The 13,792-nt window shown below is 40.9% G+C and overlaps 1 protein-coding gene across 1 annotated transcript in view; it reads right to left on the bottom strand.

Moving 5' to 3' along the window:
• ITCH (itchy E3 ubiquitin protein ligase) overlaps positions 1-13,502 on the bottom strand; it is a 61,286-nt gene extending 47,784 nt beyond the window's left edge. The window contains exon 1 of the mRNA XM_059827354.1: positions 13,471-13,502. The gene's annotated coding sequence lies outside the window, so the exon portion shown is untranslated. The remainder of the gene's footprint in view (positions 1-13,470) is intronic.
• Positions 13,503-13,792: the final 290 nt, after the last annotated feature.

The following is a 13,792-nucleotide window of genomic DNA, read 5'->3' as shown; positions in this document are numbered from 1 at the left end:
GTTTGTGCATTCATTTCATATGGCTCTCGATTGAAAGACTGAGAAGAGCTTGTAAGCTAACTCCTTCTGAAGCATTCTCCAGCTAACTGTTTTCCAAAGATAGTTCTGGGTTTAGTGAATGTAACAGCTATTCCTTTAACACCTTAGGATGTGTGTTTCCCTGCACCTTTATCAATAAAAATCCATATAAATGCTTCCCTTTCTATTCATGTAGGTTTCTTTTTGGTTTGTTTCTTTTTTCTTCTTGAAGACTTTCACTGCTTCTTCATTTTCTACACTTGTTCATATTTTACATATTCAAAAAAAAATTAAAAGTCCTTTCTAAAAGTTGTATTTAAAAATAAGTCTATTCCCTTTTAGCTTGTACTGGTTTACTGTGTTGCCTTATGGCTTCTAAGCTTCACTGAGGAAAATACTTGCCAAAACAGATTCCTATTTTGCGACAGACCCATTTTTCACCCCCTGTACTCTGATCTTTCTAAAAACTCCTTGCACACACCTTTCAGAAATACGGTAGTCGACCTGTCTCTTTGTTGTTATGGCATCTTTAGAATGGCCACAGCCTTTTCCAGCAATGACAAGTCTTTGAACTCTCATTATACCTTCCTTAATTTGATTTGCTGCACTATGTCCACAACAGCAAACAGTGCAACGTGATAGAAGGGGAGCTAGGAAGTAAGTATTGGTCCGTAGAACCAATACCGACATCACACATGTTTCTGGAGTTTTATTTTGGAACAGCTCTACCCTGATCCTACAGCCCCATACCAGCTAGACTGCAGCTTCCAGTTTAGTTTCACCCAAAAGCAATTCAGCTTCCTTGATGCAAGCTCACTGCACAAGCCAAATCAAAGTGCAGTCTGGGAGAACAATCAGGAGATTAATTTCCAAAATGCACTCCTTCTCCAAATTAAAACAATTAAAACACTAATGCAGATGCATTCCCTGTTTCCCCTTCACCTGTTCCTCTCTGGTATGCATTCTGGCCTTATGGAAAATGTCCACAGGTCTAAGTTATGCCCACTGACTCAACCTCATCCTTTTGCATTACTTCTGTTCTCTGTATTTAATTCTGTGAATGTGGATATAGGTATTTTCATGCATGAGCATGCTTAGTCACTTTGTTTCAAGACTTCTACCTTTCACTCTGTTCTGACAGTTTCAGAGGAGATTCTTTCACAGAAAGTTTACGTTTATAAAAAATATAAAAAAGAAACTCCGAAGTTTCCCACTCTCCATCACTGGGATAGATCTGCTTTTTCCCTTCTTCTGAACAAAATCTAGGCTAGAAAATTGTTTCTGCAAAACTACTGGAAAGACACGACTACAGCAGTTAATTTTAAGTAAATAATAAGGATCTTTTTAGTCAAAGAGATGAAGATTGCATTTAAATCATATATCTATTTAACTTGAATTATTAATGCTGTAGGTAAAAAAAAGCTCTGACAAAGCACAAAGTATTTGTGTCTTCAAATAGGATAACAGATTGTGTTTCTCTGAGGCCTAAGCAATGAGTTGGACCACAGAACCACTTGTTTCATGTGGAAGGAAGACCAGTAACTGAGTACCACTATCTGTACAAATACAAATGTTTCTTTTTACAGGGAGGATAAATTTCAACAAGTATTAAGCATCTACAGAGATGCTAAAATACTGAAGTTTCTTTTCCCATTCATGCTATGCGCTAGAGAAAATCATTTGTTAAAACTAAATTTTCTTATCAGACATCTCTGAAGTCATGTTTGAGCTCAGTGAAGCCCATACTGTGCGATGTAAAAGTGAAAAGGTCACTCAACTCCTTTGAGTGACTCTACACATTGCTGGGTACTGAAAAAAGCAAATGTCACTCCTTTCTTCAAAAGAGCAAGAAGGATGATCCAAGAAGTTACAGGCTGGTCAGTCTCATCTCAATCCCAGGGAAGGTCAGGGAGCAAATTCTCATAGGAGCCATTTCCAAACATATTATGGACAAGAAGGTGATTTGGATTAGTCAGCATGCATTTATGAAGGAGAAATCACGTTTGACCAACCTGACAGCTTTCTATGACAAGACGACTCGGTAGTTGAGAAGACAGCAGTGGATGCTGATCATCTTTGACACTGACTCCTATAACAGCTTCATAGACAAGATGATGAAGCATGGGCCAAACAGAGGACTGTGGGGTGGATCGAAAACTTGGCTGAACTGTGAAGCTCAAAGGGTTGTGATCAGCAGTACAGAGTCCAGTTAGAGGCCAGTCACTAGTGCTGTACCCCAGGGGTACATACTTGGCCAATACTGTTTAACGTCTTCATTTATGACCTGCTCACTCTCAGCAAATATGCTGATGAAACAAAAGTTCCACAAAGGGAAGTGCAAAGTTCTGCACCTGGGGAGGAATAAACCCATGCACCAGTAAAGGCTGGGGCACAGCTGGACAGAAAGCAGCTTTGCAGAAAACACTGGTCCTGTTGAGCATGAACTAACAATGCTTCCTTGCAGCAAAAAAAAAGGGTTGCCAACATCCTGGGCTGCATTAAGAAAAGCATCACTAGCAGGATGAGGAAGGTGGTCCTTCCCCTCTACTCAACACCGGTGAGACCACATCTGGTGTGCTGCTGTGTGTAGTTCTGGGCTCCCCAAATGAAGACTGACACAGACGTCCTGGAGTGACACCAGCAAAGGGCCGTAAAGATGATAAAGTGATTGGAACATGACATATGGGGAGAGGCTGAGAGAGCTAGGATTGTTAAGCCTGGAAAAGAGAATGCTCAGGAGGGTCTTATCAGTGTATATAAATACCTGAAGGGGGTATAAAGGGTTAAAAAAGATGAAGCCAGACTCTCCCCAGCAGTGCTCAGTGATGGGACAATAGGCAGTGGGCACAAATTAAAATACAGGAAATTCCACTTAAAAACAAGGGACTTAATTATTTATTTTACTGTGAGGTGGTTGAACAGTGGAGAAGCTTGCCAAGTCACCATCCTCAGAGATATTCCAAACCAGACTGAACACATTACTGACCACTCTAACTGGCCTTGCTATAAGCAGATGGATTTGGACCAGGCGATATCCAGAAGTCCCTTCTAACCTCAATTATTCTGCGATTCTTTGACTTCCCTAAAGCAAACTCAGCAATTCCTGTTGTACCTGTCCTGTTCTTCCTGCTTGTTCTCTTTAGGCCTCTGTCTTGTAGCAGATTCCTCCTCTAAAGAGACATCTATCATGTTGGTTATATAGATTTAAATTTTTTCAAACTGAGGTTCCCTTTCAGTGCCCAGTTATTGATTACAACTTAAGTTTTACTAGTTTGAATAGAAAGGCATAGACTGCATAAGCCAGCATGCACCTTCTTCAGGTTCAGTAATCTTCACCTGCAGTGTCATCTACTTTAATTTCTACAGCTTTTCCCAAGTCCTATAATTAAAATGCAATGCACAAGCCTACACTAGGTATTTTTTCTAACTTTTAAAAACTACTTCCATTTACCTTATTGATGCTCTCTATTATAAAGAGCAAAGCAATACAGCTTGAGTCAATTCTACAAAATGTCCAAGACTGTACATACCAAAGTGTTAGCTAGCTTCAATTAATGATAATCAGGTAACTTGAAATTGAAAACCATGCAAAAATCAAGGCCAAGTTCAACTGTCCCAACACAAAGAATGCTATTGTACACTTCATATGCACACTGCTTTCCTGGCCTATTTTAATTTTCTTTTGCCCTGGTAAGAAACCTCATAAAGCACTCACATAACATTGCCTTGGAACCTGTGGTATCCCTTCATGGTTTATATAAATGTCAGAGATGGGGAAGTCATTAAATATCATGGTTGATACACTGGTCATTCAAAAAGACATTTTACTTTGCTATTGGCAGGTGTCTAACTATTCATACCTTTAAGAATTTCCTTAATTTTAACTCACATGGTGATAACTTTCCAGAGCAAATCTGGACAGTTACCCATATGTTGCTCCATATCTCTCCCGCGCATCTATAAAGCCTTGTCCCAATCTCTGCAGTACTTTCAATCAAACTAATTACTCTATTTCACATTAAAAATATCCCATATGTGACAAATTTGGGCTGCAGTGTCACTTAAAGGATGTTGATCCTCTAACAGTTTCTAGAAGTTTCACCTAGGTATCTATATATATATATTAATCCAAACCCCTGTGTGAAAGAATGGCAATGGAGTTTCCCTTATGATACTAAAACCAGACAAAAACACTGCTGCCAAAAATCCCAGTAATATATAGAGGTAACTTGATCATGCAGGCATAATATAGCTGCATACCAAGCTGATAAATTCACATCAATGTGCTCTTCTACCACTTTAGCCTTATGGTTTTAACACATCCACTAGCTTTCACTCATTTCACAGTTCCCAGTGCATGCATTTAGCTCCCCTGCCTGATTATTACAGAAATACCCACACACCATCACAGTTCAGATTACAGTTTTATATTATTCTCCAATTAAAAAGGCGGAAATCATTAACCTTCATGAGCAAATTTCAGAAACTGCAGAACTTAATTTGATGCTCATGGGAAGAGAGATGAAGGACTGATATTAGTAGGTATGCTGGAGAACCACTTGAGCTTTTAACTAATTTGACTGATTATTTAGTGATTCGGCATCAGAAGAAAACTAGCGTTTTTGTATTACAGCTGTTTTTAAATGTATTTCAAAGGCATTACTTTTCAAGTGTCAGTGAGAAACAATCTATATTATAAACTCTCACAGTAAAACAAAATACAAGGCCACCACCTTCTGTTTCACCATCCACCTTGCAGCTTTTAAACAAGTCACTTTAGAAGCAGTTATATATTCAGTTATTAACAGAGGACAGCATCTACAGGGGATTTCGTAATCTCCAGCCATTAGTTTTTCTTCTTGTTTACAGCTCAATGCTTGCTTCAGCATATTTCCCCATTCCATTCTCAGCACTACATTCATTATCAATGGTTCATACACACCCTTATTCAAACAAACCTACATAAAGTTTTTAATTCTGGGGGGAATGGAAAAAACGCAGAAAGCTTGACCACTAAATTACACTGTTACCTGTATTCATTACTAAGAATGACAACTTCACCCACTATTGCAGTTGTTTTAAGGAACATTTTTAAAAGTAGCCTTGTGAAAGGCTGTTGTTTACTAGCAGCCTATAAACCCAGAACCAAAACCAGATCCTGTCACCTGGAAGACTCAAATCTAGCAGCTACATTTTTTAAAAGCATAATAATGCTGGTATCTACATTCACCTAAACTTGATTCTTTAGTATGTTCTGTACAGAACTGTACAGCACACAATGCACCTTGTTTTAAGAGTGTTCAATAGCACTGATGACAGATGAAGGTTCACATGTGTACAAAGGTACCTTCCTCTGGGGTATCACAGTGAAGAGAGCCCCAGATACACCGCCGTTTCTTTGCTCCCAAGAACACAGATAAAAAGGGCCATGGAGGTATCAGCAGAAAGATACTGGCAAATGATATCACCTGACAAAAACTGTCTTGCTAAACAGATTGTTCCTGTGTGTACCTGAGTAATAAATGAAACCGAAACAGACTGCACAGATCTGCAATTCAACCTGGCAAGGCTCATCAAAGAAATGATGAATCATTCTCTACTACAAGTGACAACCACAAATCTGAAATTTGCTGATTATTTGAAATGTCTTGAAAAAGAAAGTTCTTTGTCACTTGCTGCTTGTACTTGCTTTAGCAAATCAGATGATATAAGACACGGTTGCCCTTCATTAAAACTTTGACTCAGCTGTAAGAACAAGAACTTCTATAGCCAATGCACTGAAATCCTTACAGTTAACTAGTTATCAAGGTATGAATTTACATACATTGCCCCATAAGAAAAATAAGCCGCTTCTCTGAATACTAGTCGAAGAAACTAGAACTGGAAATCTAGTATTTGCAACAAAATGAAGTAATATTCCTGTGTGCTACATTCAATGCCAGCCAGAAATAAAGACTGCATCTTTCCAATCTAAATTATGCATCATTAAATTAAAGCACACAAATCCAAAAAATGTAATGGAAATGAGAATTTCTGAAAAAAAATTGAGATTGTTTAAGTAAACACTGAGGTATCTGAAAGTCTACTATGGGTTATTGCCTTGTTTTAAAACTGCAAACTGCTGCAAGCAAAATCTTGAGTTCCAGAGGAATCATCTTCCATGTTTTCTAATTGCAACGGAAGTCCATCACCTGCTTCCTAGAAATCTTTTGCGAGGGACCAGATGGCAACGTGAAAGCACAGACGGGAGTAGACAACACAACCATCCCAACCCCGCAAAATGCAACTGCTTGCTACATTCCAGCTCATGCCTCTCTGAAAAATGAAACAGAAACTGTAGGAAAAAAATGGCTTAGAACTGCACCACTATTTCAATATTCTCAGCACGTGCATTTCACTTTCTTTTTGTGGGGCTGCCCTAAAGCCCTTTTGCCCTGTATCAGAAGATAAAGTAGACTTCTCTGAAATCTTGGATTACCCAAGACTTCCAACTGTAGTAATAAATAACATTTTTGAATGAAGGTTTCAGCCTTTACATCCTAGATCTTCTGTATGAAGAACTGACAATTGCACATTTAAAAAAAGAACAGGATTATCTGCTAACAACAAGCATTAATTGCATCCTTCAATTGCAAGGGAATCGCCATACTGCAGGGATACAACTTAAAGCCCACAGGTCTGTGAAGAAGCTTAGAACTGTCTCCTAAACTAAAACTTGACGGTAAGCCAGAGGTAACTGTACAGTAAGAGCGATGGCAATACAGTTGCTGCAGCTATCAGGGGAGTGCAGATGGCGAGTTCTACTCTGGCAGCTTGATATTGCTGAAGGAGTGGTCTCACCTTCCCCTTTATGCTCCTCCCAGTCACACAGTCCTTCCCTATCTTTGCACCAATTCAGTAAACCTTCAGGAAAAAAAAGCCTAGGGACCCTGATAACTGCAAAACTTTTTTTTTTTTTTAATAAAATAGGCACACTTTGCATGCCCTAGCAAAGAATTCTATACAAGGAGTGTAATTCAGTGTGAATTCACCCTTCACGGCTTACCTGTCCATGCCTTATGTGGCAAACCAAAAAGGTACTCGCATACTGGAGTAAAAGTATAGGCCCATAGGGTTATAACGCTATGTAATGACCTCAATCAGCAAAGCATACTTCCAGATACAAACCCTGAGTCTAAGTCACATGAGGAGTTCTGACAATTGTTCTAAATTTTGTTCAGACACTGTTTTTATTTAGTTGGTAATGCGTAAGAACCCTACTGCATTTGATTGTAAGTCACAAAGGCAGAAATACAGAATACAAAGTACGGAGTTCACTATTTTAAAAATAGGAAGTGAAATTCCAAAGAGCAAAGAAATTCCAGCTGTGGCACAACCCTTCTCTCATAATAGATTCTATCCCTATCATTACTGTCTGCAAAGTCCCTCCCCTCTCAACTCCCACGTCGTCCACCCTTAACTGTGAATTTCATTTTGTTGGTATCTTCTACACTCAAACGTGCAGTTCACTGGGAAGTTCACAGATTCAAAGCGAACACACATTAGTCTGAAAGCATTTTCACCTCTAATATCACCATCAGGACAGTATTATTTTGTTCAGACATTCACATCCCAGACAAAAGCAAGACTTTTCTTAAATGTTATCTTTTGCTTTAATAACTCAAATTGTCACTAATGCCATAAAAGTCTCGTAGTTCTGAGGGCCTGATAAGGGGTGGAAAGGGAAAGGAAAAAAGGAGTGATATGCCACACCTCACAGGACTATGTTTAAAACCTTTAAACCATTGAGAGAATACCTAAATAAACCATCACCAATGTCAACAGGTTTCCACACAGAGCAAATCCACTTGCCCAAATTAGATTTCAGAACAGGGGTTAAATACATTGATTCAATGGGTGCACAAAAAGAAGAACAATGAGAACACCGTTGCCTTGTGATAGCTTATTCATTGACCTGAACTAGATTTGGTTCAAGCAAATGTTTAACAAATGTAGCATTACTCTGGAAACTGGTCATTCTAATATACAGCACATACCACGTTTGCAAAAGACAAGAAAGATATTCTAACGTCTTACCAGTAAACTCAATTTAACAAGCACAAAATGGAGTACACCAATTATCTGCAGAAGTACTGCCCATTGATGGTAAGTTTTCCTCTGTGTCTTTACGTGATGAACACTTTTAAATGGAATTAGAAATGTTACACATGGCCAGTATTTACTAAATAAGACAACATTAAAAAAACCTGAAAACACAGGTGACAGCTATTTAGTTTGGATAGCTACAGAAACTTTTTAAACATAGAGTGAGGTAGCAAGAGTGTTTTCCTAAACCTTCAGCATTTCCCTCCTCTTTCCTGTTATCATTATACACATTATTCCCCTTCAAACAGCTGGGGTAAGAAGCTGCTTTGAAGACTGCATCATCGACGACAACACATCCACTGGATGAATCGCATACGTTTAAGAATAGAAGCAGCCTTGCTATCCCTATACAGAAAACATGCCAGTGTCACACTGTTACTTTTTATCTTCCAAGCTCCTGTATTTTCTTTTTTCTCACTTCCTTTATAGAGTGAAGTGCCCTTCATATGCAGGATCGCCCCAGGAGGTCTTAACTTGAATAGATAGGAAAGGGTCTCCAACTTCAGGTAAAATCTAGTGAAAATATGCAGCTCATCACTTTCACAGAAGTTAGCACACCTGGTTAAAGATTAGACCAAACACATTATCACCTTATGAACATTTTTATGTATTAATCACCACATTTTTCATATAGTCTTTGAAATGATCTATTTACAGCAGTACGAAATACACACATCCATATACACGCAAGGCACACACGCACTTGTAGAGGTAAGCCCTATTAATCAGACTGATCCAAAGGTCAATTAATTCAGGCTCTGACAAGCCAAAGTAAAAAAAAAACTTCACAGTTGAGGAATCCTTATAGAAGAATGAACTCACTCCATCTAGCTGCTTTGCAAATAAATCAAGAGAAGAGCAGCTTATGCCACTGGCAGAGCAAAAATTAAAGTGTCAGAGAACTACAAAGACAGTTATTTGGAGCAACAGGTCTTACTCCACTCAAATGTTTAGGAAACCAGCAGTGAAGTAATAAAAATTTGGGTATCTGACCTCTCTAACTGTCAAGGAAGAGTAATTATTATTAATACATAATTAAAAGACAGCTAGCACTGGGGACAGGAGCAGACACTAGGGATGGATACTGACCAAAAGCATGTTAAAAAATTAACACAATCCACTCTTCTACATCTCAGTACATACACTTCAACTTGCTCAGCATCAGGTCTTCCTTAGCTTTTTTCACTGTACTGGACGAGGCAAAGCTAAAAAGGGCAGTAACCACTTACGAATGACTTGCACAGGCAAAAGTTCCATCACAATCATGTGAAACTGAAGGAATCAAAGAGCCCATTTTATTTTTGAGTAAATGAACATGCTCCCAGTCACAAATCTTATATTCTTGATGGATATTTCACTGCAGATGGCTATCCATTTGATGAATTAATGAATAAATCAGTACCAGATTATAGACATTTACTATGTCTTTTTCTATTCAAGACCACTTTAAACCTTAACTGATCTTTCTTTTCCTTACTATTAAACTTTAAAAAGATTACAAGGTTATCTAGCTAATACTAAGAGAGAAAAAAAAGTATGTCTAAAGGCTACTCTTGACAAAAAGCTAGACTTACAAAGAACAGAAAACAGAGAGCATGAAGATTGTATAGAGGCTGATATAAACACTCTCTTCTTGAAAGCTCCAGCTTCATGACCTACCCAATCCAAAACCTGAGATCTGCACATTTCAGGTAAAAGGTAAGTCACCTAACTTTCACTTCTTAATTAGAAACAGCGTTCCACGCAATGAAACTTTAACAATCCACCTGAAAAGAATAGGCCTTTTCTTGCTCAACAACAATACCATTTGAGTCTAAGCTCTGGACTTCAAAATCAATGATCTAAATGCAAACATGTAAGTAGTTCTGTTCATGACTGAAACAATAGGCCTCTCCTACCAGCACAGTTTAGAATAGCTCAGGCAGGCGGGTGGAAGGCAGGCATTATCAGTTTCTAAATGGGAGGACTGTAATAAAACTTTCTTAAAAGAACAGCATATTAACATACTGCCAAGTTTTAAAAAACTATTTGAATAACCAGCATAACAAGATCTAGTATCGTGTTTCCTCAGAGGGGAAAAAAAAATCTGCCCTTGATGTTTTACCAAGAAGTTTCTTCTATGCCTCAGTATAGGAAAAGTAGAAATTCCAGGCATAACTTAAGAGCTGGTCATATGAAACAGGGCCTTGGTTTCTTTAAAATGCTCCTTCCCAGTTTGTTACAATACTTTCATTTCTATTAAGTGTAATTTGTAATTCTTATATAGAAAAAGATCAATCCTTCAACTGCAGCAACTCTGCACTACAGTAAGTAAAACCTGAATGCCAGTCACTTACAGAAAATGCTCAAATCCTCATCGCTTTATTCTTCAGATGACAGGGATGAAGAAAAAAAAACTACCTTCCCCTCTCCAAAATGTGGTCACAGAATTAGCTCAGGTAACAGCCAAACCAAGCCCAAGAAGGACTGCCTAAAACCTTTAAAAACACTCAATTTATGAGACAGTAAAAAGCAAATATCTAGAAAAACAGAATACTCCCAAACTAGATTATAATCATGGCTTCTCTGCTTCCTCTTCTGAGGCAAGCACACACTTCAAAGTGCTTCTGTAGTTGGGCAAAGTACAGTTACAGCAAGCAACTGAGGCAAATACTCTCCTCTAGGTTATGCACATGTATTTGCTTTCCTCAGGTATAAGGGCATAAAGTAGTTCCTTCAATTACATACAAGTACAGCAGACTGACAAAAATTAGAGTATTACATGAACATAACTGGGTTAAAAAACAAACAGCATCAGTGATAGCACTCCCAGAAGCTTCAGCATTACCATTTGCAAGGGCTTTTTCTTCTGCTCTGACCCTATAGACTCTTTCCCTGGCTTTTAAGGAGAAATCAAATTGGTTTTGCTGCAACATGAAAAGCACTGCACTATGGTTGAATACATTTACCACTTTGTTTAATCAGCTTAAATTTACAAAAGATGTTTGTTTAGATGCTATCATCAACTGATACTGATAATGTTGTTGAGAAGTGACTTGTCTATTGCATATGCTGTAAAATAGAAGAAAATGAATTTATTTTAGAAATCTCTCATGAAACATATTTTTCAAGCAGTCCTAAGGCAAGCTTTCTTAGAAACAATGATTAATTTAAACTCTACAAAAGAAACATCATGCTACTTTACTACCCGTCTTCCTATTAGCTTATTTATTCTGTAGTTAACTTCCCCAAACCATTTTGAAACTTAGAAACAAAGAAACAAGACAACTTCATATTTCAGGTCTGTTTTCACCACAGAAGAAACAGAGCTTTAAGAAGGGAGAGAAAATTGAGGGAAGAAAATGAGGTGATGCTGCTCAACTAATAAATTCATATAAATAATCTTCTCTCAATCTCTCTCAAGCCCCAAAATAACTGTTTAATCTGTAAGAAGCTTTCAAAGTTAGCACTCAGAAGTCTCAGTTATTTTCCACTGCAACATCATCTTTCACACGTACTGTATCAGTTCTTTGTTTTAAAGACAAGAAAATTCACTTTGGATCAGAATGCTACATATTATTCCAGTGATCACTTGGAGGTGAATGCATTCAGTGTAGTGATTAAAACTGTCAGCCAAACCACAACTAAGAATGCACGCTAGACCAAGTTCAGATTTAAGCGGCTGTAGCAAAGAGCAATGTAACTGTAATTAAATTAGAACTGCTTTGGACTTTCACTGTAAGAAGAGAGAAAAGAATTTAAATTTGTTTTTTCAAACAATATTTTTTTAATGCATTAAAATCCTCAGAACTGAAGACAGCTTGCAGTTCATGTTTCATTCTTGAACATCTTTTTTCAGGTAAATACAAGCAAGCAATAGCTGGATCTACTGTCGTTCTCTTGACACAGACTGTCTCCTTACAAATATCAGTCCAGATTTCTCTCCTTTTCTCTTTAGAAAGGATGAGTGGCAGGGTAGCAGAGACCAAACAAAACAATGAGAAACCCACTAAAAAAAGCAATACTATATTGGGAAAAGATAGTACCAGTACCCTGGTTTCCGATTTCCACAATTCTAACTAAGCTATAAAGGTAAGTTTTGCTGGGGATATTTTCTGACGCTTCAAGGGTAAAGGATGCCACACAAATGACAACAGATATCCCAAATGCTACACCCGCCTTTCTCTCCGCATCACACACAGATCTGAAATTCTTTTGTCAATTTAACATCACAAATTACAACTATTAAAACAAGCTGAATTCTTGGATATCAGAGCCAATTAGACAAAGGCATCCTCAAACACCCTCTTCTATCTGCCTACTACTGCCACACAAGGTCAAAGACACCCCATTTGGAAGCAGGAGGGTTAACAGCTAGAACTTGTATGTGTTTCCAAAATAAAGCGGTGGCACCAGCGTTGCCATTCTGCTGTGTTTACAAGAGGGAACACACTTCAGTATAAACCTCCAGCTACAGCCATGCTTTATCGCTAGGAAACATTACTTCAAGGCACGGCTGTACCCTGACAAGACAAAGGCAGCGAACCCTTCTAAAGCGGCTGCAGCAGCAGCCGCCTAATCTGGAAGGAGACCCCAGGACAGAGGGGACGCACTCCTTAGAGAGAGTTAAATCTACAAAGGCTGGAAAGAAGGCTGTGCCACTGAACGACTGCCGGAAAGCAAAGCCTCTGACGGGAGCGAATCCCCAAGGCCCGAAGAAGGCGAAGGTTTAGAAGCTGATCTCAGCGACAAGAAGCCTGGAAAGGATGGCAGGGTCCGACTGGGGAGGGGAAGCAAATACTGCTGGGAACAACCGGAGCAAGCGATGCAGAGCTGGGGGGAACGGGCACCCCAGCCCGGGGTCCGGGCAGGTGCCCCCACACCAGCCGGAGCGGAGAAGGCTCCGGAGCGCAGGCTGGCAGCGCCGGAGAAGGGGCGGCGGGGCCAAGCAGCCCTCGCAGGGGAGCGCCAGGGTCCCGGGACCGCCGCCCCGTGCCCCGGAGAAGGAACGATGCTGCCGTCCCAGCCCGGCCCCCGGCCCAAGAGCTGCCCCCGCGGGGGCCCGGGGAGGCAGCGCGGCGGGGAAGGCCTCCCTCAGCGAGGCCCTCCCGGGGGCGAGAAGCCCCTCAAGAAGCCGGGCCCACACCCGCCGGCGTCCCCCGCGCGCCCCTGCCTCCGCCGCCGCGCCACGGCCGCCCGGAGTCGAGGAGAGCGGCGGGGCCGCCGTGCCGCGCCCAGCCGCCCCACAGGGTCCCGTCCCCACCGCTACCGCCGCCACCGCTTCCGCCTTTCCGCCCTGCCCGCAGCGCGGACCCCCGCTCCCCTCACCGGGTACGGCGGCGTAGCAGCTCCTCCGTCCCTCGGCCAAGATGGCAGCCGGTGCGAGCCCAACCTGAGGCAGCGACTTTACAAAGTCGGGTGGGATCTGCGCACGCGCCGAGTCGCTCAGCAGCCACAGGCGCGCGGTGACTACAAGTCCCGGCGTGCTCCGCGCCAGGCGCTGCGCATGCTCACGGCGGCCTGAGGCGGCGCCTGGTAGTTAGGGACGGGGCGGGACGGGGCGCGGCAGGCCCCGCGCGGGGAGCCGGCCTCGCCGGCCGTACTTCCCCTCCGGTTCGCCCCCGGCTGCGGTTTGTGTGCCCGGGCTTTG

Source organism: Gavia stellata, chromosome 20 (genome assembly GCF_030936135.1).
Source record: "Gavia stellata isolate bGavSte3 chromosome 20, bGavSte3.hap2, whole genome shotgun sequence".
NCBI lineage: Eukaryota > Metazoa > Chordata > Aves > Gaviiformes > Gaviidae > Gavia > Gavia stellata.
Note: the sequence above shows the minus strand (reverse complement) of the source record. Positions and strands in the feature narration are given on the sequence as shown.